Source organism: Balaenoptera physalus (assembly GCF_965194825.1).
Source record: "Balaenoptera physalus genome assembly, chromosome: 3".
NCBI lineage: Eukaryota > Metazoa > Chordata > Mammalia > Artiodactyla > Balaenopteridae > Balaenoptera > Balaenoptera physalus.
Genome location: NC_138890.1, coordinates 142,152,484 through 142,177,947, shown reverse-complemented (window position 1 = coordinate 142,177,947; position 25,464 = coordinate 142,152,484). Strand labels below are relative to the sequence as shown.

The 25,464-nt window shown below is 40.3% G+C and overlaps 2 protein-coding genes across 6 annotated transcripts in view; both read left to right on the top strand.

Moving 5' to 3' along the window:
- FBXO4 (F-box protein 4) overlaps positions 1 to 6,822 on the top strand; it is a 435,787-nt gene extending 428,965 nt beyond the window's left edge. For all 4 annotated transcript variants that reach the window (XR_014261758.1, XR_014261759.1, XR_014261760.1 and 1 more), the window contains one exon: positions 642 to 6,822. The gene's annotated coding sequence lies outside the window, so the exon portion shown is untranslated. The remainder of the gene's footprint in view (positions 1 to 641) is intronic.
- An 11,269-nt stretch (positions 6,823 to 18,091) lies between these two features.
- The window catches only part of GHR (growth hormone receptor), a gene marked incomplete at its 5' end in the record, with an annotated part of 277,380 nt that continues 270,007 nt past the window's right edge, over positions 18,092 to 25,464 (top strand). The window contains one exon of one of the 2 annotated variants that reach the window (XM_082454515.1): positions 18,092 to 18,603. Of the gene's footprint in view, positions 18,604 to 19,191; positions 19,353 to 25,464 lie in introns of those variants that run through there. The other variant, XM_082454517.1, reaches the window with a different exon arrangement.

Genomic DNA, 25,464 nt, shown 5'->3' with positions numbered 1-25,464 from the left:
AGCCCTAGTAGCCAGTCACTGGCTGGGTGAAACCTGAAGAAAGTGCAGCCTTGGCATGAACATTGTGGCGGATCCAAAGGTTGGGCTTCTGGAGGTTGTCTGCCAACCCCAGTACTTGCACAAGTTCTCTGGAAGGGAGATCTGAGCATTTCCATGACTGCCACAGATGCCTTCCTAAAATAATATCCACAAGGGTTCTCCAACTGGGTTCCTTAAAAAGACAGGAGGGTTAGATAAAAATGATTGAAACAAGAATTATATTCATTTTACTATATATGACATTATATAGAATGAAATATAGATAATAGCTGGGGTTCAGGTATTAACTTCCATTAACTTCCAGTTTCTGTACATAAGCATTGGTAAAACCTTTGGCCTTGCATGGCTTATGCAATTGCTTCTGTGGTAAGTTCAGGTTTCCTTCTTAGCTATTTTATGGCTCAGGTTTCTTTTATCTGAGTTTCATGCAATTCTAGGTTGAAATGGCTTTTGCATCAAATAATTGACCATACTACCAGTATACTAGAAAATTATCAGTGTCAACTGTTATTTCATTAATTCTGACTTTGTGCACTTTCAATAGCTTAATGACTCTTCTTTATTTCAAAAAAACCTAAAAAGTGTTTTTCCTTCTTCGACAGTCATTGTTATGTGAGAATGATGATTTCACATATAAGATCCTTCACAGCGAGAGGAGATTGGTTCAAGATGGTGGAGTAGAAGGACGTGCTCTCACTCCCTCTCGCAAGAGCACTGGAATCACAACTGACTGCTGAACAATCATCGACAGGAAGACACTGGAACTCACCAAAAAAGATACCCCACATCCAAAGACAAAGGAGAAGCCACAATGAGATGGTAGGTGGGGTGCAATCACAATAAAATCAAATCCCATAACTGCTGGGTGGGTGACTCACAAACTGGAGAACACTTATACCACAGAAGTCCACCCACTGGAGTGAAGGTTCTGAGCCCCTCGTCAGGCTTCCCAACCTGGGGGTCCAGCAATGGGAGGAGGAATTCCTAGAGAATCAGACTTTGAAGGCTAGCAGGATTTGATTACAGGACTTTGACAGGACTGGGGGAAACAGAGACTCCACTCTTGGAGGACACACACAAAGTAGTGTGTGCATCAGGACCCAGGGGAAGGAGCAGTGACCCCATAGGAGACTGAACCAGACCTACCTGCTAGTGTTGGAGTGTCTCCTGCAGAAGTGGGGATGGATGTGGCTCACTGTGAGGACAAGGACACTGGCAGCAGAAGTTCTGGGAAGTACTCCTTGGCGTGATACCTCCCAGAGTCCGCCATTAGCCCCACCAAAGATCCCGGGTAGGCTTCAGTGTTGGGTCGCCTCAGGCCAAACAACCACCACGGAGGGAACTCAGCCACACCCATCTGCAGACAAGCAGATTAAAGTTTTACTCAGCTCTGCCCACCAGAGCAAAAGCCAGGTCTACCCACCACTAGTCCCTCCCATCAGGAAACTTGCACAAGCCTCTTAGATAGCCTAATCCAACAGAGGGCAGACAGCAGAAGCAAGAAGAACTACAATCATGCAGCCTGTGGAACAAAAACCATATTCACAGAAACATAGACAAGATGAAAAGGTAGAGGACTATGTACCAGATGAAGGAACAAGATAAAACCCCAGAAAAACAACTAAACGAAGTGGCGATAGGCAACCTTCCAGAAAAAGAATTCAGAATAATGATAGTGAAGATGATCTTGGACCTCGGAAAATGAATGGAGGCAAAGATCGAGAAGGTGCAAGAAATGTTTAACAAAGACCTAGAAAAATTAAAGAACAAACAAGCAGAGATGAACAATGCAATAACTGAAATTAAAAATACACTAGAAGGAATCAATAGCAGAATAACTGAGGCAGAAGAAGGGATACGTGACCTGGAAGACAGAATGGTGGAATTCACTGCTCTGGAACAGAACAAAGAAAAAAGAATGAAAAGAAATGAAGACATACTAAGAGACCTCTGGAACAATATTAAACACAACAACATTCGCATTATAGGGATCCCAGAAGGAGAAGAGAGAGAGAAAGGACCCGAGAAGATATTTGAAACAATTATAGTCGAAAAATTCCCTAACGTGGGAAAGGAAATAGCCATCCAAGTCCAGGAAGTGCAGAGAATCCCATACAGGATAAACCCAAGGAGAAATATGCCGAGACACATAGTAATCAAATTGACAAAAATTAAAGACAAAGAAAAATTATTGAAAGCAGCAAGGGAAAAATGACGAATAACATACAAAGGAACTCCCATAAGGTTAATAGCTGATTTCTCAGCAGAAAGTCTACAAGCCAGAAGGGAGTGGCATGATATATTTAAAGTGATAAAAGGGAAGAACCTACAACCAAGATTACTCTACCCAGCAAGGATCTAATTCAGATTCGATGGAGAAATCAAAAGCTTTACAGACAAGCAAAAGCTGAGAGAATTCAGCATCACCATACCAGCTCTACAACAAATGCTAAAGGAGCTTCTCTAAGTGAGAAACACAAGAGAAGAAAAGGACCTACAAAAAGAAACCCAAAACAATTAAGAAAATGGTCATAGGAACATATATATCGATAATTACCTTAAACATGAATGGATCAAATGCTCCAACCAAAAGACACAGGCTCACTGAATGGATACAAAAACAAGACCCATATATATGCTGTCTACAAGAGACCCACTTCAGACCTAGGGACACATACAGAATGAAAGTGAGGGGATGGAAAAAGATATTCCATGCAAATGGAAATCAAAAGAAAGCTGGAGTAGCAATACTCATATCAGATAAAATAGACTTTAAAATAAAGAATGTTACAAGAGACAAGGAAGGTCACTACATAATGATCAAGGGATCAATCCAAGAAGAAAATATAACAATTATAAATATACATGCACCCAACATAGGAGCACCTCAATACATAAGACAACTGCTAACAGCTATAAAAGAGGAAATCAGGCTTCCCTGGTGGCACAATGGTTGAGAATCTGCCTGCCAATGCAGGGGACACGGGTTCGAGCCCTGGTCTGGGGGGATCCCACATGCCACGGAGCGGCTGGGCCTGTGAGCCACAATTGGTGAGCCTGCACATCTGGAGCCTGTGCTCTGCAACAAGAGAGGCCGCGACAGTGAGCGGCCCGCAACACCGCGATGAGGAGTGGCCCTCGCTTGCCACAGCTAGAGAATGCCCTCGCACAGAAATGAAGACCCAACACAGCTATAAATAAATAAATAAATAAACAAATAAAAATATTTTAAAAAAACAAAAAAACACTTCGAATGGTACTTTACACATAATAAGCATTTCCCAAGTTTTAGAAGAAAAAAAAAAAGAGGATATCAACAGTAACACATTAATAGTGGGGGAATTTAACACCTCACTTACACCAATGGACAGATCATCCGAACAGAAAATTAATAAGGAAACACAAGTTTTAAATGACACAATAGACCAGATAGATTTCATTGATATTTATAGGACATTCCATCAAAAACAGCAGATTACACTTTCTTCTCAAGTGCGCACGGCACATTCTCCAGGATAGATCACATCTTGGGTCACAAATCAAGCGTCAGTAAATTTAAGAAAATTGAAATCATATCAAGCATCTTTTCTGACCACAACACTATGAGATTAGAAATCAATTACAGGGAAGAAAACGTAAAAAACACAAACACACGGAGACTAAACAATACGTTACTAAATAACAAAGAGATAACTGAAGAAATCAAAGAAGAAATCAAAAAATACCTATAGACAAATGACAATGAAAACATGACAATCCAAAACCTATGGATGCAGCAAAAGTAATTCTAAGAGGGAACTTTATAGCAATACAATCCTACCTCAAGAAACAACAAACGTCTCAAATAAACAATCTAACCTTACACCTAAAAGAACTAGAGAAAGAACAAACAAAACCCAAAATTAGTAGAAGGAAAGAAATCATAAAGATCAGAGCAGAAATAAATGAAATAGAAACAAAGAAAACAATAGCAGAGACCAATAAAACTAAAAGCTGGTTCTTTGAGAAGATAAACAAAATTGATAAACCATTAGCCAGACTCATCAAGAAAAAGAGGGAGAGGACTCAAATCATTAAAATTAGAAATGAAAAAGGAGAAGTTAAAACAGACACCACAGAAATACAAAGCATCCTAAGAGACTACTACAAGCAACTCTATGCCAATAAAATGGACAACCTGGAAGAAATGGACAAATCCTTAGAAAGGTATAACCTTCCAAGACTGAACCAGGAAGAAATAGAAAATATGAACAGACCAATCACAAGTAATGAAATTGAAACTGTGATTAAAAATCTTCCAACAAACAAAAGTCTAGCACCAGATGGCTTCACAGGTGAATTCTATCAAACATTTAGAGAAGAGCTAACACCCATCCTCCTCAAACTCTTGCAAAAAATTGCAGAGGAAGGAACACTCCCAAACTCATTCTATGAGGCCACCATCACCCTGTTACCAAAATCAGACAAAGATACTACAAAAAAGAAAATTACAGACCAATATCACTGATGAATATAGATGCAAAAATCCTCAACAAAATACTAGCAAACAGAATCCAACAACACATTAAAAGGATCATACACCATGATCAAGTGGGATTTGTCCCAGGGATGCAAGGATTCTTCAATATACGCAAATCAATCAATATGATACACCATATTAACAAATTGAAGAAGAAAAACCATATGATCATCTCAACAGATGCAGAAAAAGATTTTGACAAAATTCAACACCATTTATGATAAAAACTCTCCAGAAAGTGGGCATAGAGGGAACCTACCTCAACATAATAAAGGCCATATACGACAAACCCACAGCAAACATCATTTTCAATGGTGAAAAACTGAAAGCATTTCCTCTAAGATCAGAACAAGACAAGGATGTCCACTGTCGCCACTATTATTCAACATAGTTTTGGAAGTCCTAGCCACGGCAATCAGAGAAGAAAAAGAAGTAAAAGGAATACAAATTGGAAAAGAAGAAGTAAAACTGTCACTGTTTGCAGATGACATGATACTATACATAGAGAATACTAAAGAGGCTACCAGAAAACTACTAGAGCTAATCAATGAATCTGGTAAAGTTGCAGGATACAAAATTAATGCACAGAAATCTCTTGCATTCCTATACACTAATGATGAAAAATCTGAAAGAGAAATTAAGGAAACACTCCCATTTACCATTGCAACAAAAAGAATAAAATACCTAGGAATAAACCTACCTGGTGAGACAAAAGACCTGTATGCAGAAGAGTATAAGACACTGATGAAAGAAATTAGGGATGATACAAACAGATGGAGAGATATACCATGTTCTTGGATTGGAAGAATCAATATTGTGAAAATGACTATACTACTCAAAGCAATCTACAGATTCAATGCAATCCCTATCAAATTACCAATGGCATTTTTTACAGAACTGGAAACAAAAAATCTTCAAATTTATATGGAGACACAAAAGACCCCGAATAGGGCTTCCCTGGTGGTGCAGTGGTTGAGAATCTGCCTGCCAATGCAGGAGACACGGATTTGAGCCCTGGTCTGGGAAGATCCGACATGCCGCGGAGCAGTTGAGCCCGTGTGCCACAACTACTGAGCCTGCGTGTGTGGAGCCTGTGCTCCGCAACAAGAGAGGCCGCGATAGTGAGAGGCCCACTCACCACGATGAAGAGTGGCCCCCGCTTGCCACGGCTAGAGAAGGCCCTCGCACGGAAACGAAGACCCAACACAGCCAAAAATAAATAAATTAATTAATTAAAAAAAAAAAAGAAGACCCCGAATAGCCAAAGCAGTCTTGAGGGAAAGAAACGGAGCTGGAAGAATCAGGCTCCTGGACTTCAGACTATACTACAAAGCTACAGTAATCAAGACAATATGGTACTGGCACAAAAACAGAAACATAGATCAATGGAACAGGATAGAAAGCCCAGAGGTAAACCCATCCACCTATGGTCAAGTAATCTATGACAAAGGAGACAAGGATATACAATGGAGAAAAGACAGTCTCTTCAAAAAGTTGTGCTGGGAGAACTGGACAGCTACATGTAAAAGAATGAAATTAGAACACTCCCTAACACCATACACAAAAATAAACTCAAAATGGATTAGAGACCTAAATGTAAGACCAGACACTATAAAACTCTTAGAGGAAAACCTAGGAAGAACATTCTTTGACATAAATCACAGCAAGATCTTTTTTGATCCACCTCCTAGAGTAACGGAAATAAAAACAAAACTAAACAAATGGGACCTAATGAAACTTAAAAGTTTTTGCACGGCAACGTAAACTACAAACAAGACAAAAAGACAACCCTCAGAATGGGAGAAAATATTTGCAAACGAATCATTGGACAAAGGATTGATCTCCAAAATACATAAACAGCTCATGCAGCTCAATATTAAAAAAACAAACAACCCAATCCAAAAATGGGTAGAAGACCTAAATAGACATTTCTTCAAAGAAGACATACAGATGGCCAAGAAGCACATGAAAAGCTGCTCAACATCACTAATTATTAGAGAAATGCAAATCAAAACTGTAATGTGGTATCACCTCACACCGGCTAGAATGGGCATCATCAGAAAATCTACAAACAACAAATGCTGGAGAGGGTGTGGAGAAAAAGGAACCTTCTTGCACTGTTGGTGGGAATGTAAATTGATACAACCACTATGGAAAACAGTATGGAGGTTCCTTAAAAAACTAAAAATAGAACTACCATATGACCCAGCAATCCGATTACTGGGCATATACCTGGAGAAAACCATAATTCAAAAAGACACATGCACCCCAATGTTCACTGCAGCACTATTTACAATAGCCAGGTCATGGAAGCAACCTAAATGCCCATTGTGAGATGAATGGTTTAAGAAGATGTGGTGTATATGTACCATAGAATATTACTCAGCCATAAAAAGGAACGAAATTGGGTCATTTGTAGATACGTGGATGGATCTAGAGCCTGTCATACAGAGTAAAGTAAATCAAAGAGGAAAACAAATACATATATTAACGCATATATGTGGAACCTAGAAAAATGGTACAGATGAACCGGTTTGCAGGGCAGAAATAGAGACACAGATGCAGAGGACAAACGTATGGCTACCAAGGGGGAAAAGTGGTGGGGAGGGGGTGGTGTGATGAATTGGGAGATTGGGATTGACATATATACACTAATATGTATAAAATGGATAACTAATAAGAACCTGCTGTATAAAAAAATAAATAAAATATAATTCAAAAAAAAGATCCTTCACAGCGCTACTGTTTCTGAGCTGCCTCTGTTGTTCTACACGGGGAAGATAGGGCAGCAAGACAGTGGAGTAGGTTTCATGTCCCCAGCTTTTTGGAAGAAAAGTAACTGTAACGATTGAATCTGAGAAGAAACAAACCATAGTCTGTTAGGCTTTGCTTCTGTACAGCATTGCTAAACCTCTCACTGCAATGACCCAGAAGTGTTTCCACCAATTTCATAACTTCTAAATCTAAACTACACTAACACCATCCCCAGGCCTGACCAGACCAGCCTCTTTTCTGGCATATTTAGAATATCTATTTTTAAAAGAATCATCTCCAGCTTCTAACTAAAACCTTTCATTTGAGTAGAAATGTTAAGTATCACAAAGCACATCATATGCAGAGCATTCAAGCAGAAAAGCTATCATGTCTTCTTTGAAATCTACCAGGGAGCAAGAATTACAGAGTTTTTCCTTAGTAAATTCTGTGCCCAGATAAATTAACAAAGTACAGATTACCTCCTGAGCTAAACTCTTTTTCATGATAGCATAATCCAACCTTAACCTAGGATGTGCCAAGAAGTCTAACAACTCCTCCCCAGGAAAGAATGCACGTCTCCTCCCTGACTTGTGCTGAGACGATAATCTGCTGGGCACAGAGATGGAGTGCCAGCACTCAGAAGAAATAGAAGAAACTGATTATAGTGGGAGCTGGAATGAGTGACCAGCCTTATCCCACTGTGAACTCTTCCTTTCTTCAGAATATACAAATAAGTTGGGTCTGTATTAAGCCTATGGGAAGGGAGGCCTTATGGGGATTTTTAACATAACCATCATTCTCTGTGAGTCATTTTTGCTTGAATGGTTTTAAGACCTCTCAAGAAAGTTGGGTTAATAATGATGCCAATTTTTTTTTCCTTTTTTTTTTTTTACATCTTTATTGGAGTGTAATTGCTTTACAATGTTGTGTTAGTTTCTGCTGTATAACAAAGCGAATCAGCTATATGTATACATATATCCCCATATCCCCTCCCTCTTGCATCTCCCTCCCACCCTCCCTATCCCACCCTCTAGGTGGTCACAAAGCTCTGAGCTGATCTCCCTGTACTATGGAGCTGCTTCCCACTAGCTATCTATTTTACATTTGGTGGTGTATTTATGTCAGTGCTACTCTCTCACCAAATTTTAATGTAAACAATTCTTATTGAAAGTAAAACTCTCTAATCTATTGCTTTGTGTTGTTAATGGAAGACAGTTTTCAGCCTTAGTTTGAGTCAAAGTAGTTGACTTAGTTTGGCTATACTACCTGTTTCTTAAACCAAAGCAGTTGTATTACTTTCACCTTTATAAAAAAATCATTGCTTTTTAAAAAATTACAGAAGTTGTCTTTGCTCACTGAAAAAAAATCTAAAAAATCAAAACTATATAAAGACTGAATTTGTGAAAGTTTTAAACTCACTAGAAAATTCAAACAGTACACAATACTATATGGAATACAGAGTGAATATTCACCTTTCCCCACTTGCCCTTTCCCTTATCCCCTCTCTAGGGGTAACCCAGATCTTTTGCTATGCATTTTTACAAAAGTTGGTTCATACTTTAGTTTTCTGCAACTATTTTTATTTAATAATAGATCACTAACAGCAGCCCATATCAGTGAAGACTGGTCTATCTCATTCTTTGTATATTTGCATCCCACTCCATTGTATAAACTTTTGATTTAATTGATTATACTAAGGAGTATTTTGTCATCAGATTGTCTCTATTGCTATTAAATATGGAATAAATATCATTGTCCATATGTCTTTTTACTCGGGTAGATGTTACTGTTGGACAATTCCAGAAGTAGAATCGATGGTTCAAAGGGTGTGCAGAATTTAAGAGGGAAGAGATATGGGGACATAGGTATATGTAAAACTGATTCACTTTGTTATAAAGCAGAAACTAACACACCATTGTAAAGCAATTATACTCCAATAAAGATGTTAAAAAAAAAAAAGGGTATGCAGAATTTAAATTTTTATATATGTTGCCAGATTGTCTTTTGAAAATGTTACTAACCATACATTACCATCCTTATATGGGAGTGTGCCTTTCCTCATGTACTTGCCATTCTAGATGTTATCTCTTTTTTTAATTTAATTTTTATTTTATATTGGGGTATAGTTGACTTACAATGTTTTGTTAGTTTCAGTTGTACAGAAAAGTGGTTGTTATACATATACATATATCCATTCTTTTTCAGATTCTTTTCCCATATAGGTTATTATAGAATATTGAGTAGAGTTCCCTGTGCTATACGGTAGGTCCTTATTGATTATCTATTTTATCAATCTTTCTGATGTGCTAATTCCCCATTTGGAAATCACTGAAAACGTTATTACCTTCAGAGACAAATTTCCAAATATGGAAATGTGATTTTATTTATTCCAACATTCTAAGTTTGAGAAAGATTTGGATGCATATTTTATATACCAAAAACTAAGAGGTGGAATAAGTGACTACACTAAGGAGAACTATGCATCAGCAGCTAAGAATCCTTTCTCCCATCTGGTGGTCCCCAAATTGATAAGAATTAAAACAGTGGTGGCGATCCCCAAGTTACTTTCAAGGTTTCAGTCTTTCCAACTTTTCAAGATTGAGTATAATGAGGTGAAATAGCATAGGCTTTGAAGTCAGTTAGAACTGAGATCAAATCTCTACTCTCATTCTGAGTAAGTGAATGAATGCTCTCTTGGTTGGGTTTCCTCAAATGAAAAGTGGTGGTATTTGGGCTTATCTCAAGGCAGAGTTAACTATGTAAGGTAATAAATAGCCTGTGATGAGCAAATGGATAAGTATGACCATGTAAAAATTAAATATCTTTTCATAGAAACAATATACCATTTTAAAAAGTCAAAAGATAAACAATATAGAATCATTTTTTAATTGCTTTCATTCATATAATTTAGCAAAATTTTGTGAGTTTATAAGTATATACCTCTAAAAGTGGAATTTCTGGGTAAAAGAATACATGCATTTAAAACTTTATCAACATGCCAAATGATCCTGAAAATCGATTTTGCCTATTTACATTCTCAATCGACATTGAATAAGAATGTCTTTGTCCCCACACCCTGACTATAATGCATATTATTAACATGTTTTATCTTTTCCAGTATGATAGATTTAAAAAAAAAGTTTTTTATTGTTTTGATTTACACTTTTAGCTGTGAATAAATTTGAGCATCTTTTCATATGTTTATAATTATTTTTATTTTTCTATTTTTCTGTGAATTGTCTCTTCTTAATTATCTTTGAAATGTCTATTTTTCTATTGGGTAATTTGTCTGTTTTTTAGAAATCAGTTTTTAAGAGCTCTTTATAGGTTAATTAAGTCTTTCTTCTGTCTTATCTGTTGCAAATAAATTTTCATTCTATATTCTTTTGTGTTCATTTTTTTTTTACCATGGAAGTATGTTATGTTTTAAAATTAAAATTCTAGAATATATATAAACATATATTATGATGTATCTATATCTGTGTATAATCACTTTCTTCTAATGCAAAATATACATTACCCATAATAAAGCCAGATAGGAAACATGAAACACCAAATTCCTGCCCACTGAGTGAAACTTTGTTAACCCAATTTTATCTCACAGTGATATGCAGCTCAATTTTGTATTTATATAGAGAGATTAATGAAAATGGGAATGTAAGTGAACTTATACTTGGCACACAATCTCCTTCAAAATACGAAATTCTTGGGGAAAACCATAAATTAAGCAACTACTTTGTTTTAAAAATTATAACCACTTAATTCATCCCTGTGACTGTGTAAATAGTTTCTCATAAATTAATTTGTGGCTCATCTTAAATAAATATTTGAATTTTGAAAAGACTGTTCTACAAATGAAGCCTTAACCAAAAGAAGAGATTATGACATTGGAATTGCATGCCCAGAAAGACAAATCTGGGGTACAGCAGTGTGAGAAGACAGTGGGGAACTTTATCAGAGAAACTTTGATGACCTTGATTCATGCCACAAAAATTGGGCTGCTGATTCCACCAGTCCTACTATGACCACTTTCAATAACTGAAATTTACTAATGCTGTTTATTTCTGCAAACTTATTTCTAGAGAGTGCTCTAAAGGGGAAAAAACAGGCTCTAAGTTGTGTTTTGATAATTTTCATTTTGGAATCAACACCCATCAGGCATCAGGCATGCAAATGTGGTTTAAAATGTTTACTAACTTTTTTGTGAGCTATAAACATAAGTGCAACAGTTGATGTATTTACAGTAAACCTAATAAACCTCCAGATAAGGCAGTAGTTAGGTCAATCTTTTACTTCAAGTAATCCCATGAAAGCCGAGAATTGTAAATAAATCTCAAATACCTTATTCATTTTGTTTTTTGTTTATCTGGATGGATTTTGTTCAAACTCTGGGACACATAGTTCCACAGATTAAGATTTTTATGAACTATGAGTGCAATTAAAATTTTAAGTACCAGCATTCTCAAATCTAAGATATTACTAAATTAAAATAACCTTGAACCAAAACTTTCTGGGGTCGCTATGAAATAAATACTTTATGTTCTTACAATTAAATTTTACTAATGGCTTTGAGTTAAAAAGGAGTTAAAGATGAGTGTGAGATTGCCTCTAATTTCTGGCAGCATTTTCCCACTTTGGTATCTGCACATGAATTCTCAGAGGGAAAGAATGTTCCTCAGTCTCGTCTTATACAACATCACTAATACATCATCCAGTCCACTATGTTGAGTCCCTGTATGATGACCTTCAGGAACAATTTCTTGTATGTTTTGGTTTCAGAAGAAGATGCACTTCTAAGCAATTCTTGGCTTTCACCCTATGGAAAGTATACATCTTATAATGGATCATGTTTTCTTATTTCTTATGGTCACAAAGAAGCTCAGAGCCAAAACTGTGACCCACTTCTAGCAAATGAACAGGATGTTATAATATGCATTTCAAGAGCTAACTATCCTTGCCTGTTATCTTAGTTTTATACCCTATTTTTCTTCCATTCCCATTTTCTCATTTGTTTTATTTATTCATCTTTATGAATATTATATATATATATTTCTCCAGAAGGCACCTCAAATCCTCTTTTAGAAGATGGGGGCTAGGAAAATATCAAACAGATAGATATAAATAAGGCAAATAAATAATAAAACAGATAATAAGGCATATAAACAGAATAAAAACTGTCTATTATTATATATAAAAATTATATAATAAATTGATGAGAGGTAGTACCTCATCTCACATTGTACAATGGACGTGTTTCTAGAATGTTGCTTGTGAATCAAATTATTTTAAAGTGAATTATACATTTAATCTACTAGAGGAGCTAGTAGAATGGCATTATGAAATGCCATTCAAGCATTTCATAAAGCAAAGAATTTTAGTATCATATGAATACTCAACTTCTGATATAGATGAGGTCTTTGTTATGCAGATTTAGGTGTTATGCTCCCTGATTTAAAAGAAAACTATTTACAAATGGAGTATAACCTTTAAAAGTTGCGAATCACTACATTGTACACACGAAACATAATATCGTAAATCAACTATACCTCAATTAAAAAAAAAAGAAAACTAGAGTGTAAAACTGTAAAAGTCCTTGTTCTTTCATTCCCCCTACTCCCTCCCACTTTCTAAAATTTTTCACTCCCTAGAGGAAACCATAGTTAATAATTTAATGTAATTTTTCCATATAATTTAAAAAATTAATATTCATATCAACAATATATATTATACAGAGAGAGAGACTGGGGGAAATTTTTAAAGTTTTCTGTGGTCTGCTGGTTTAAAAACAGAAGATAGACAAACTGGTTGGAGTGGATAACTGGAGAAGCTGCGGAGGAGACCCAAGAATGGACTTGACCCAGAAAGGCTCTGGGTTCCCATCCAACTCCTATAACTACCTAATTGCATGATTTGGTCCAGTTGCTTTGCTTCTTTAACCAGCTTCCTCACTGATAGAGGATAATCACACCTTCTTCATGGGACTGCTGTGAAGAAGGATTGGCATAATTGCTGTGAATGTGCTTGGAATACTCTATAGCGTTAGGAAAACGTATGAGAAAAAAATTTATGAAGCAAATTTAATTTCATCAGACATTCTGATTTATTATTTGCCTACAACAGTTGAGACCTATTTGACTTAGCTCTCAAATTCTTTTATCCAAGATATTATGAGTTCCTCTGGTTAATACGTCTCAGCCTTCACCTGGTTCAGCAAGTGCTGCAGAGGGCCAGTGACCTTGAGTAAAGTTCTGTTACCCTGCAAGCCCTCTCTCTCCTCAAGGAGTTCTCCAGCAGTTCCTCCCGTCACCTGACCTTTCCTGGTTTCACTGGGTAGACAATGGGTGGTAGGCAGGTCTGTTCCTTTCGTATGCAAAGCGTTCAGTATTCTTCCTCTTGGGTTTTCATTATGCCCTGGAGAAGTCTGATTAGTAAACTAGATTGATAGTTTATTTAGTAGTTGGAAATACTCTGTGTGCCTAATTTCTATAAAATTGCTATGAAAAACTTTTTCATACCTGCTCAGATCCCTTTCTCATTCACATCTTTTTTTGCTTTTATAGTCCCATCTCTTTTAAAACTAAAGAGGATGGAAGGAAAGAACCAAGTAATATGTGAAGATAAAAAGTAGGAAAGGATTGAATGTGAAAGAAAAGAAGGGATGGAAATGCCCTGATCATGGTAATGTTGCTAAATTCACTTCCTCGGAGTGTAGGCTGAGTGACAACAGATGGAAGTTGGATCAGAGCTGGGGGCTCCCACCACATCTACTGGACTCCAAGGCTTCTGCCATTTCTATTACTCCAGAACACCTAGTTGGAAGCTCATGGCCCTCCTCTGTCTTGTGGTGAACATAATGGGATTGAATTTGATACTGGGAACAGCAATTTATGAAGGATTTTGATGAATTGGAGTGTATACTAAGGTGGAGGTCCAGCATGGTGTAGGGTCTGGAAACCTCATCACATGAAAAGTAGTGGGAAAACCTGCATGTGTTTGGCCTGGAGGAGGGGTAACTTACGGTGAGACATGCGGAAAGTGTGTCTCATGAAAAAAAGCAAATTTAAATTTCTAATTTTTCCCTATGTGCTCTAGAGATAGAATCAGGTATAAATAATAGAATAGCAGATTCTGGCTAAAGTACTCTTAACAAATGGTGCAGTCACAAAATGGAACTCGGTTTCCAACGAGGGAGCTAATGGGTTACTCATCAATATAATTATCCAGACAGAAGCTGGAGGACCATCTATCAGATGCTTTTTAAAAACAAGCTTTTGCATTTGGTGGGAGGATAGAGAAAATAATCTCAAAATATTAAAAAAAAAATTCTTAATTTTTACACTTAAGTCATTTAAAGGGGAACATTCATTCACGACTCTGTTGAGACCTATCTTGTTCGGCTCCTTTCCACCCACTGGCTGCACATGGATGGCATTGCCCAGGTCCTGAGCTTTTCTGGGGGTGGCTCTGAGTCCACTAGAGAGAGTCCAGGCTATCATATTCCTTTCAGTTTTTAAGAGCTCTGAATCGAAATACCTATTTTTTGAAATTCATAAAATAAATGGTGATTTTAAGCTTTAGTTCTGGCTCTGGGACCACCTCATAAGTCTTGGCTAAGAATTTCCAGATCATGAAATAGTTTTTCCCCTGTTGCCTTTCAATAGAGGAAAGAAAAGGTAAATACATTCCTCAGCTGTTTGCTTCCCTTCATGATTCCCCTGCCATCTTCTCAACCAAGGCAACTGAGGGCGGGGGCTGGGGGCAGGCGTGGGGAGAGTCAAGGGCGCTCTTCCAGGGTGTTCACAGCGCCACATGCTCAACTCCACAATATGCTGCTGAGTGCTGGGCAAGGAAGGGATTCCCAGCATTCTTCCACCTGTTACCTGGTTTTCCTGAAACCCTTATCCTACTATAGTTTCCTTTGAGCAGCACTTCAGTGATTTACCTATTTATTATGTTTATTATTGTTCACTGTCTCTCCCAAATAGAATGTAAGCCCCATGAGGGCAAGGTCTTTGTGACCAGGCCATGTAAGTTTTGCTCCCTGAGGCATCTTATGTTCATAGAACAAACCTGTCATGGTGCAGGCTCTTCAGCACTTGTTGAAAGAACCTAGTGGATGGGAATTCAGTGTTAGTTTTCAAAAATCTTTTAAAGTAGGTGTGCTTTATTTCTAGAATCTTACTAATTTTACCAGTAAATATTGTATTAGTTTGGATCCCCCCAGGAAAACAGGACCAGTAGGAGTTTGAGAGACTACAGCAGTAATCCAGGTGAAGGACTATGGTGGTTTGGACCAGATGTTAGGCATGGAGGGGTTAGGAAGTGACCCGATTTTGAATGTGGAGTGTGAGAAAATGTGGAGGATGGCAGTTCAGAGCTCTGTATAAAGATCTGGGTTTGAGATACAAACTTGGAGGTTCTACATTTTCATTCAATTTGGTTAAGCATTTATTGGGCATCGTACCATTTGCTGGGCACCAACGTAGACATTTTAGGTACGGATACTCAGAATATATAGTGCCTCCCTCAGAGGTCTCATAATTAATGGGAAAAGTAGACATATTAGTAAAAACTGAAATATTTAATACAAGTAGGTATAAAGACCCATGAGGATGCAGATGCAGGGATGGTTAATTAATTAATTCCACCTTTGGGAAAAGCCAGGCACTAAACAATTGAGCTGGAATTTGAAGGTTAAGGAGAATTTCCCTATATGGTCAAAGTAGGATATTCCAGGCAGCGGGGAAGGAATGGTAAGTACAGTTTCACATTTCATAAGGTAAATGTACTCTGGCATGCCTTAACTTGTAGCAAATTAGTTAATTCAGTACCTGATACATTTTCCCTCATAATCTGGAAAATATAAAGAGGCAAATACTACTATAGACCTATACATGATCATATATGAGATCAGAGGATCTCTATTCATGGGGCTTAAAAAGGACTGCCTTTCATGTAAGTTGCAAATTTATGTCTGGTTCCCTAATTTTTTATATTAACCAGTGTTTTCTGTGCATGATGACCTTTCTCCCAAAGACGGAGCAGTCAGCTTCCCTGTCTCACAGAATGAAGGCTCCAGATGAACCCAGAGGAAGAAAGAAGGTAATCTTTCTTTGCTAAGCATGGCCCTGAAATCATCTCAGGGCATAAACGATAGAACTTAGAAAATATTTTGTGAGTCCCTCTGGCACCTGCTAGAAGATTCTCTGAGCTTGAGGGTGAGGGGGGCGGGGGAGAATGAGAAGGCACAGAAGGGATATAAAGAGAGAATTTGGCAGTGTCAGAGTCTGAAAGGCCAAATTGGAAGTTCATCTCAGAAGGAGTGGAGTCAGCATTCGTGGACTGCCTGTTCTCCACTTCTGCCACTGCTGCCCTTTCAGCCAGCCTGGCAGTACTGACCACCCAGCAGGTGTTCTGCCTGCCTGTGCCCTAATCTCTCTCTATGTGGGCAATTCCCCTTTGAAAAACTCCAGACATTGGTAAGCACTCCTACTGCTCTAGCAAAGCATGGAACCCCAGAAATCAAGGGATTAGGGGCGGTTCTTAGGGAAAAGAAGCCTCATTATATTTGAGTGGGATACAGCAAGAGCAGGACCAGTTCAAGATCAACACCCATCCAGCCTCCTGCCTCAGGATGGGACAGTGTGGTCCACACCCCTACTAGAATCTTCCCCCCTCCTTTCATTCTGGGTGTCTTTGCCTTGAACAGTTGGGTTGTTGAGCCACAGCTGAGCACCAGAAAAGACTCTAAGGAACAGAATTTTCCACTTCTTTGATTCCTTTAAAAAGAAGGGTATCTTATGTGACATCTGCTGCCCGAAGTCTTTAGTACTATGCTCCTTCCCAAGTCTTGGCCTCCCTGTACTATTTTCCATGCCCTGGGGATTTTTTATTCTAGTGCTAAGAAGCTTGGTTTCTTTAAGTTGTTGCTTAAACATTTCTCTCTGGGTATATATTTGGCTTTGTGTCTGGGAACCCTGTAAAAAAAATGTCATTTAGTAAGCCGAATCTGTTAACTAAATGACGTTACAACTGGCTGTCAGTAATAAAGTAAATAGTGAAAAGATAGCATGATGGGCTGCTCCGTCAGATCTCAGACAACCTGGAACTGGACTTTTGAACTTTCTACTCAGAAAAGCATGTGGTGACTGGGAGTTTGATGCTTTAACAAAATGACAGGCTTATGCAGAACGATATTGGCTTTCTGAAGCACTTTGACAGCTTCTTCTCTCACTTTCTTTTCCCTGCAGTGGAATGAGGTGGGCAGGCCCGTATTTGACAGATGTCCAGCGCAAGGCATTTAAAAAAACACGTTCCCTAGGTCACACACAAGTACAGTTCTCAGGCCGAGGTCTGTGTCTGGACACCCTGCTTCCCTATGCTCCAGTTTCTGGACATACCCCTATTCTAACATGCCTCGTGTCCTTGGTAAATTACTTCATCTCTCTTGCCTCCTTTTTCTAACCTCTGAAGTAAGGTCCTTTAACTATCTTTTCACCATGCCCCAGGGAGCAGGAGTTTGGAAATTGGTTGCAGGTGTAAAGAGGCAATGTTCGGTTTGCCAATTACGCTTTTCAAGCTGTCTTGTCCGTTTCCCCCCTCCTCCCCCCCGCCCCCATTCCAGCAGAAAGCTAACCTTTCTGTAAGCGTTCCCTTGAATTTGTTGACTGCATTTAGGTTCTTTTAGGTCCTGCCTTCTTTTTGGGAACAGGGGTGGGCGGAGAGGAAGGAAGTGTCCTGCAACTACCAATATTTTCCTCTAGGAGGAGCCGCGCAGCCCAGATGAGAGTGACACGCACCAACTCTAACTCCTCGCCGGGGAACGCTTCATCCCAGTTCCGCGGAGTGCTCGGCCCGAACTGCGCTCGGCCCCTCCCCAGCGGGTCTCGAACCAGCCGCCCTGAGCTCCCGCTTCCCCTCGCTGCGGCAGCCGGGGTCCCGAGGGCGGCGGGCCGGGCGCGGCGTGACCCCTAGTGAACGGCGCCCGCCGGTTCTCACCCCTCCCCTCCCCTCCCATCCTCCCTTCCCGTTTCACCCCTCCCCTCCCCCCTCCCCAAGCCTGACAGCCCGGGAGCTGCCAAGCAGGGCGCAGCCATGGGAAGAGGAGGCGGTCTAGGGAGCGGCGGCGGCGGCAGCGGCGGCTGCTGCAGCGGCGGCGGCGGCGGCGGCTGCTGTTGAGCGGAGGCAGCGGCGAGGACCCCGGGCTGGGGCCGCGCAGGCCGGAGGGCCCCGCGCCCTCGGCCCCAGCGCGGCCGCGAACCGCGCGCTCTCTCCGGAGGCGAGCCTCAGAGGTACTGGAAGGGAGCGCCGGAATCGGGCTCTTATTTTCCCCATGTTGTGTCGGGGGGCCTGGGAGTGGAGCCTGGGACGCCAGTTGTTTATGAAAGTGGGGATCTGTCTTATGTATTTACACGGATAATTTTTGTCCTGGTGACTTGGGGGTTGGCACTGCTCCCCTTCTCTTCACCAAGAAGTTGTTTTCTGCTGGTGGGTAGTTGTAACCCGATCCACGCTCTGGACGTGTGCGTGTGTGTATGTGTAAGTTGGTGGGGGCGTCAGGGAGTTGGGGGTGACAGACGAACCATCCCACGCTGGCGCCTGCTCCCACCCGCGTTTGCGGTGCCCGGAGGGGCTTCCTCCGAAGCCAGTTTTGTTAAAGTCTTAGAAGTTTTGCGACTGTTTCTGTTTGACATCATCAGCCAGCCGGGCTGGGGCAGGAACTGCTGAGGCTTCGCTGCTAAGCGGGGAGAGGTCCCTGGCTGCGCCGCGGGAGGAGAGGGGAGGTTGTTCGGCTGTGCGCCCCTACACCGCGCGCTCCTTTCCAAAGCGCACCACCCTTGCGCGTTTCTGCGGACTGCAGCCGCGCATTGGCATCGGCGGAGCTGGGGTCAGTTAGAGTCACGGCCACCAGTCCCCATGAGCTGGGGTGGGTGGAGATCGTGGCGAGCCGAACTCCTCCAGCCCTGAACACACTCGTGGTTATGAAATCAACCAGGCTTAAAGTTCTGACAGAACTGCCCGAGGCAAGAGAGCCGCGCGGGTGAGTGGGGTAGCGACGGGTCTGGGGAGAAGACTCTGACGGCGCGCAGAGGGTGCTGGGCAGGGTCACCCACTTGCGGGTGCACAGGGAAGTCTGTTTTGGGGTGAGTGCTTTATATATGAGCCGGAGCGGGGTGTACGCCTGCTGGGGCCATGCTGTGGGAGTGGGTGGCCCGGTGCAGGGTCAGTGGGCTGAATGGGTGTACGTGCGCGCTGTGTGTGCGCGCGGTGTGTGTGCGCCTGGGGGGGCGTGTCGGAGCCTGAGCCAGTAGGGTGTGCAGGGGGGTTGGGGGGAGGAGGCCAGAGAGGTGCCGCCCGCCTGTTTGTGCCGCCAGGAGACCTTGGAAGGGACAGGGAAAGGTAACGGGAGGCCAGAGGGTTGGGAAGTCGCAGGAGTTTCTGTACAGGATTTAAGTACCACGGACTTTAAAATACTAATCCCTTTGCCTACGAAAGGCTGGAGGTGGAGGTTTCTGGAGCTCTCAGGAGACCTGCATAGGAGGACGGAGGGTCTAGGAGACGTGTGAATGTGTGGGTCCAGAAGCCCGGAGACGCGGACCCAAGTTGGATCCGTGGATCTGAGATTCCCAGGGTATTGTTGTCCACAGCCTCTGGGGTGTTTAGACTCCCTGGTGTGTGTGCCTGGGAAGGCACTCATCTTTCCTCACAGTGGCAGTTCTGTGCCCTGAGCAGGTGGTGTCATCTTGGAAGTCCTCCTCTCTGGGGTGCCAGGGTATAGACCTTGGAGGTCTATAGTATTGAAACATTTCCAGAAATTAAAATGCTGGATAGGAACGAAATAAAATGATTTAGTAGGCAGAGTTGTTGGTTCCATCTTTTCTGTGATTGAGGATTCTTTTTCCTTTTGAGAAAAACAAAGCTCAGTGTTCCCAGATTAGATTTCAAGGGGTCTGGTCATTGGTGGTTTCCCTTCAGATGGAGTTCAGATGGAGCTGGAAGGATGTGTTTTAAGCCCAGAGACCACTGGAAAACTTCATTCGTAGCTTAAGTATGTCCCATCTCTCATCTTCTTCCACCCTTGTGAACTTTTTGCTTCACATGAGTCTAAGGAAAGTTGGTGAATCAACATTCAGCTTTTCTTTTGGAGTAAATACATCACAGTGAAATTATAGCTTGGGTCTCCTGAATGGCATGGAAAACTAACACTTAATGGGCAGAGGTGTGAAATGAAAATCTATAAATGCATTGACAAAGCAACGACACGAGTGCATTTTTTTCCAAACTGAGCATAACTTTGCCTTGCAAATATTTGTTCTAGGCAGAGTTTGGGGCTGTGTTTTTGATTGTTAGTTTTTGAACAGCAGACTTCACATCATAAACCTCTTAAAAATGGATTCTAGATGCCTTTTCTGTGCTATCTCTGGTGCCTGTGTTAACAGATGTTTACGGTGCTTAGTAACCTATGGAATTGTGTTGAGTATCTTGTTAACTCAAGACAGAATGTTTATAGCATAATGTAATAAATGAGCCCTAGCTGCACTCTGCTTCTGCTAAGCGCGTGAAGCACCCCAGCATGGAAACAAATCTTGAAGTTGGTCCAACTTGGCGAGCCTTTTTGGCTATCTGCTGGTAAGCGTTGTTAATGTAAAGATAAATCTGAGTGATACACTGAGAATGTGGCACAGCAAATTGTTTAGCTTAGAAAAAAGGCATGGGTTATATTTTTTAAATCTGCTAATCTTAAGCTTCTCTGGTCATTCTGCTGGTAAATTGCACAATTCTGGAGATTTGGTTTACTTTCAGGGAAGACATTTTTTATAAGTATGTCAGTAATGAAAATAACTTCTATTTTTTAGTGTGTTCACATGCGTCCATACAAACCATCACTTTTTCTTCTTAAAAAAGAAAACCCTATAATATCTGTGGTAATGACAAATAATTTGAGTATTCAAATCACGTAATCACTTTCTGAATCTTGAATTGATAAGAACTGAAGTTTGGTAAGGCTGAAGTCAGACCTTTGCTAATTGGGTAAACAAGGCAACACAGGATGTCTTTTTGGCAAGTGATTTTTTTTCAACCCGGGACAATATAATGTAAACAATATACTCAATAACATGGTTGATTAGTATGATCACCGACTTTATAGGTAACTCTCTATTGGGTCAAGAACTTCCACTTCAGTAGCCCTCCATGTTAGTGGGCCAGCTTACCTCTCCTTGGAAATAATCAGATGGAAATCTTGCTTCCTCACTAGCCAGTCCATTCTAGGAGAGATTTATGTTTAGAAAGTTCTGCCTGTACTGAATCAACACTTTCTTCTGCTCACTGGCCTAGTATTAAGTTGCTGGAGCCACATGCAATGAATCTAATCTCTCTTCCCTTTAAGTGCTGTATTGGAAAACAAACAGTATGCTCCTTCTTCCTGGATTCTTTTTTGCCTGTTCTTGGAGCTATTCCTCACCCATTGCGGGGTGCCACCCTTTTCTGCCCTGACCAGTATGCCCTCGAGTCCACATTCTCTCCATCCCTCCTAATGTATGTCATCGAAAACATAGATGTGAAATCCTTAGTCCTGGACTTTCTATATCTGTTAAGTCAGCTTAATATTCATGAGCTGTTTTAGCCATCTCATTACACTGTTCACTAATCTCAAACCTGTAAACAACTCATTCTTTTCAGATTATTAATCATCCACAGTCAAAACATTATGATAATAGTTTCAAAACATTTTTTCCTGCCTGAACTCCCAATAAATCTGTGGAAAGTATAATACTGTGCAGGTAAATAGAATTCTACATGCAGTGAAGACAGCTACCTAATTTCTTACCATCAAGGAATACCAAGCCCCAGAACAGCAGAAGTAGAATGTTCTGAAGACAAGCAAATTGCAACTGCATGTTACAGACAGGTAGAGACTACATTGCGAGGTATTCTTTTCATGGACCTCATTGTGTCTGTTTCCACGAGCATGAGTCAGTACTAGCAATCAGCATTTATTGAAGGCTTGTTCTATCCAAGTCCTAGACACTATGCCATCTGGCGCTAAATGAGGTGAAAGTACATCAGACAGAAACGCTTCTTCAGGCAACTGGGATTTAAGGTGTACATACAGGACATGAACTGAGTCAACAACCCCATCTTCCTCTAGAGGTAAATGCCTGCCAATGCCGCAGGGAAGTCTAGAGCAGGTATATCTGGCCGTCAGCCCTAAGGGAGTTCCCTGATGCTCCTCACTTACCAAGTCCTCGCCTTGGAGTAAGGAAGCAAAGCTGGTATATACAGGACACACAGGGGAGAGGGTGTGCTTCAAAGGCAACCACTTTGGGACCCATCAGAGCTCAGTTTGAGTCTGAGCTTTACCACCAACATGCAAATTAACTCCTCTGAGACTCACTTTTCTCCTCTGTGAGAATTCTAATGCCTACCGCCTCAGGCTGAGGCATTTCCACACAACGTCTGTAGCATTTATGGCCTGTACTCCGCATTAGACACCTGTCTGTTATGATTGATTTCTCTTTTGTGTATCCGTCTGAGGCTTCTTGACTAAATTATGAGTTTCCCAGCTGAGAATCTGACACAGATGAGAATCTTATGTCTCCCTGCAGGAAATGTTTATGGTTGATGATGATGACAATGTTGTTTGTTTCAGCAAGTCTGGATGTGAAAGAAATGACCATTTCTTCTCGGCAAAGAGAGAAAACGAACCTGTGATATAGACTGACATCTGGGCCTATCAGAAGGCCCTACTGTGTGCACAGACCTTCAGTCAGGACAAGGGGCCAATGAGAGTCTTGTGCTCTTAGATGAAATTGTCCGTGCTGTCCCCCGTGTGTGTGTGTGTGTGTGTGTGTGTGTTTGCAGTAAGAGTCGTCACTCATCCCCCTTGCATATTACATTTGCTTCTTTGCTTTATTCTGTTCTCATATAAAGGGAGGAAATAATCAATGATAAAGCACACTTTTTTAAAGTTCAGAAATCAATTTCACTACTCCCTACCTCATATCCACCCTTCCCCCGCCAAAAAAAAAATTATAGTAGACCCACTGATAAGTATTTGGACATATAAGTTCTAAACCAAAGTTCAACTTTGATATAAGAAACCTGCAAGTTAGGATGGCATCATGGGAAATAATAGTAAACTAGGTGTCAGGCAACCTGGGTCCCCTCTAAGCTCTGCCTCTAACAGGCTTTGTAATTGTTGCAAACTACTGAATTTCTTGGGTTTCATATTTCTTACACATCAATAACAAATAAACAACAACAAAAAAAGAGGAGTAAACAAGATGACCTCTTAGGATTCTTTTCAGGGCTATGTTTGAATCCATCAAATTATTGAATTTCTCTCTTCTGTCAGCTCTTTTGCGGCTTTGCTTGAATGTCTGCGGGAACACCTATTTCATTCATTTTCAGTTTCATGGTCTACTTTTTACATAGCTGTCTTCCTTGCTAGGCTGTGGGTTTTTCAAGAGCAGAAAATAAATTTTATTCATTTTTATATTTTTCCACTCTGCTGAATGCTGTAAATATAGCAGTTGTGGGAAAAGTGTTAGTTGAATTAATGTGGGCTGCTTTGGACAGTCAAGCTATAATTTATATCACTTATTTAACAATATACAACAATTTTGAATATAAGCATCAGGAAATAGTGTTTGCTGATTCTTTTCCCTTACCATTAATTTTTCTTTTAGTCAATGAAGTAAAACAGTTAAAACTGTAATCACACCTGTGCTTCCAGCTCCCGTTCTACACAATACCAGCTCATCACGGTCTGATGCAGGAGGTCTTTCTGAAGTAGTTTCTTTCCTTTTGTTGTTGGTTTTGCTTTGAGCTAAAGAAAATTCCATGATGAGTACCAGACTCTTAAAAGAAAGATGACAGAGAGGGTCATTGTTTAGTCTCAACTTCTTCGTTGGGTGTTTCTCACTACCTTTTAATATAGGTAAATGAAGCCTTAGGTCAGGCACAAATTTCACTTACTAATGATTCATAGGAAGGCAGTGATTTTTGTCAGAAATTGTTGGGCTGTGTGTTTTTAATTAGCATCTCAACTTACCTTCAAATATTCCATTCCAAAATCAGTAGATAATTTCTTCTACAGAGTCCTTAAAACTTCCAGATGTGTTTACTGCTCTGATTAGGGCTTGCGTCTTTTGTTATTGACTAGACTTCGGTCAGTTTTCTTTAGAAGAATATCATTATAATCCCAGTGAATTATTCTTCTTATATTGTGAATTCGTTTAAACATAAACAAGTCTATCCCCAGCTGGCTGGGCTTCTAAGTGGAGAGGGTATCCTAGGGAAAACACTCACTTCATGGAGATTTGGCGCCGGTGGTAGAAAGCACCCTGATAAATCCCTCAGTCAGCACTAGAACCAAAAGGGCTTGCAAATTGAACAGGTGCTTTGATGTATTTATCTATGGTGGACAGCCTGCTATGCTAGACATTTGCTATAATAACTCCTTGAATGTATCCTCAGTTGTTTATCAAATGAAACATTTAAAGTAGTATATAATTAAAAACCTTAAAAGAGGCATCCCTCTCTGTTCCTTTAGTATATTAGAAATATGATAGTCACTGGTACAAAGAAAAACTCTTTTTTTTTTCTCGTTTAAAAAATGTACTTTATCATAGTAAGCATCACATCCATCTTTTTTATCTTTGAGTGGCCATATAAAAAAAAAAAAAAGTAGAGTGAGACCATTACAAAACAGAGGCTTACATAGTTCTCTCCCCATGCTCATTAAAATAGAAGGTGCTACCGTGATGCAGAAAATAGCTCATCTCAAGTTTGATGACGGCTGATGAGTCTTCAGTCAGACTGCCAGTTTTGATTGCTATGGTTCAGGAAATCAGCCTTTGTCCTTGGTCAGGATGATGGCATATGATCCTACTTCACCCTATCAGCTGCTTCTTTGGACATCTTCAAGCTATGTTATTGTTATTCCAGAAAATCTCAATTTGGTAAAGCAAAGTAAAGAGGAGCCTTGAAAAGCATATATGAAGGAGAAATAAAAAGATTCCTAAAGACAAAATCTCTACAGTGGCTTCTTCCCAAAGGAGTAGAAGAAAATACCAGAATCCCTGGACAAGATGATGATGACTGAAGAAAAGACACCATTTTTATACCTAGCAAGTCTGAAATATTAA